Source organism: Elephantulus edwardii, unplaced genomic scaffold, assembly GCF_000299155.1.
Source record: "Elephantulus edwardii isolate Elephantulus edwardi_28Jun2011 unplaced genomic scaffold, EleEdw1.0 scaffold00041, whole genome shotgun sequence".
NCBI classification, from domain to species: domain Eukaryota; kingdom Metazoa; phylum Chordata; class Mammalia; order Macroscelidea; family Macroscelididae; genus Elephantulus; species Elephantulus edwardii.
In genome coordinates this window covers 5,626,388-5,629,082 of record NW_006399791.1, presented here as the reverse complement: position 1 = coordinate 5,629,082, position 2,695 = coordinate 5,626,388, and positions in this window count along the sequence as shown.

Genomic DNA, 2,695 nt, shown 5'->3' with positions numbered 1-2,695 from the left:
CAATTAGCTCTTCTCTTTGAAAAGTAAAATAAAAATTCTTTCATTGTTATACAATCCCTACCCTCAGGTTCACTCCACTATGCAGCCTTCGTTCTGGACACCTGTCATAACCATAATACCTAATTACATATCCCTTTTAAACAGTCTTCTCCCTCATCTGTTTCAATGCAGTATACTTTATCCCATCTTTCTCAGTCTCCCCCAACTCCAATGTCAGTCCTGTTTTACAACAGGGGCACTATGCGGTATTTGTCCTTTTGTGACTGAGATATTTCACTCAGCATGCCACCCATTTTGAATGAGTTCCTTGTTTTTCAATGCAGCATAGTTTTCTATTGTGAATATACCACAGCTTCTCTATCCATTCGTTTGTTGATGGGCACTTCTGACTTTTATGCAACATGAAATGAAACCAACATAAAATGTCTTCTAGATAAACACACACACACACACACACACACACACACACACACACCTTTCATGGCTCCTGGCCACCCTGTGACATCCAGAGCAGGTCACTTACTCTCTGTTCTCTCAGAGCTGCTGTACAAAAGCATGGTAGTCATGCATTTTTGGTAGCACAAAGTATTTCTTCACGCATTACTTGCTGCTTTTTGTTTTTTTGGGGTTTGTTTTGTTTTTAAATCAGAGGAATCCAGATTCTGCTTGGAAAAATTATTTTCTACTTCTGGTAGCCACATGGTAAAGAACTGTGTTATCCATCATACCACAACTCATCCAATATGAAAGAAATAATTTAAATATACCTACAGCTGAGAAGCTGTGCTGCAGTCCCAAAGGCATGAAGTTTCAATCCACAAGCTGTGAAACACATCCTGTCTCCTCTCCTGTGATTTACTGCCTCTGAAAACCCGCTAGAGGGTCAGCTATGAGTCAGTTCAGACTCGATGGTACATAACAACAAATAGGTCAAAGGTATTAACATTCTATAATTTCAGTGAAGTGACTTTCAATCTATTTTCCTTCTGTTTCTTGAGACATCGAAAACAAGGAGGCATAAATACCAGCATTTCAAGTGCTAAAACTTGGCGATGGAGGCACCGCGTGCCAGTGGTTAGTTTGACCAGTAAAAGGGGAGAATAGAAGATTGAAACAGATCCACTCTCTCTGCATCTGCAGCCAGGGATTTGTTAGGTGTGTATTTGGGTTGGGAGATGGCAGCTCGAAGAGTGCTGGGGCTGTGGGATTTAGGTTCCCCAGTGCACTGAAACAAGCCGCAGGGAACCCTGCACCGCACAGCGGGTGATCAATCCCAGCGCAGCCGCTCCTGCTGTGAGTCCGCCACCGGGTCTTCACAGCTGCCACGCCAGGCGCGATCGGTGGTAGCTGGGGTCAGCACTGGCTGCTCAGGGAAAGGTGTGGGGAAGGAAGGGAGAGGCGGGGCACCAGGGGCTCAGCCGACTGAGAGTCAGCGGGGTGGGCGGGAGTGCTGGCAGGGGCCCGAGATGGGGACGTGCAGGGGTGCCCCCTTCGATGGACCTGGAGGTTAAGGGACTAGCCCCAGGTCTCACAACAAACTAGTGGGGTACTGTCCTCAGGCCCAGGCCCGCAGGAGGACACCCCTTTCCCGCTTATGCTGTTGCAAGCAGGGAGCCTCAGGAGTTTGTCAGATTCAAGGCGATCGGTTAGAGATGAGGGGAGGGCTGCACCTCTGCTTGCCACGAACATGCAGGCTGTCAGCTTCGCTGCCGCTCCGGGTGTCCCTGAGCCTCGTGGCGGGGTGCGCCGGGTCCAGGTGTAACTCCGGACAACAAAGCCCAGGGCTCACTCACTGATTTTTCCCAAAGATAATTTCTCCACCGACTTCTCAGACACGTCAGCCAACCAAGGTCCTTAAAGAGTGAGCTGACTCAAGTCAGACAGTCTTGGTGTCGGTGGCTGTGTGTCCTTGGACAAGTCTCTTGCCTTCTCTGGCCAGCTGACCCCCAGCCCCCGGGCGCACCTAGCCGGCTGGGGCTGCGCATGCTCAGTCGCGGGTGGAGCCGGGGGCCGCGGGCAGCGGGCGCCCCAGCTGCTTTGCATTGACGCCAGCAGCCGCTGGAGGTCACCGCTGGAGGCTGCGCGCGGCGTGCTGTCGGCAAGACTCGGGCCGGGTTCCGGAGCCGGAGCCGCGCCGGCCACCGCTCTCAGTGAGCGCAACTGCTTCCGCGCTTCTCGACGGCGCGTCTGCAGTCAGAACTGAGGTTGAAGTGCCTCCGTTCCCGCGTGCGCTCGCAGCCCCGCCACTCCACCGGGCTTCCTCCGGCAGCCCTCCGACACGCCCCACAGACGGCAGGAACGTCTAAGTTACCCTTCCGCATCGTGGGCGCTCGGCTCAGGAGCACTTTTTCGCGGGGCGGTGATCTAGCGGCGTGGGTGTCCTCAGCGAGGCGGAGCCGAAGCCCGAGAAGGCAGCGGCGGCGCTGGGCGGGAGCTGGTCAAAGACCCGGCTAGCGGGGAGCGTACCTCCCCCGGGGGTCGCGCCGCCTCACAGCGAGGGCGGTGTGGCTTGTGCGCCGCCGACTCGCGGACTCCGGGGCTGGGAGAGCGCAAATCTCCTCCCCCGAATTTGCCCGGAAGCGCGGCGCTGCCGAGGCGAGCGCGGCGATGTGAGGGAGGCGGCCGGCGGCTCCTGCCTCAGGAAGGGCATGTTCGGAGGGGCGGCCGCGGCGAGCCGCCCGCCCCAGCGCCCCGC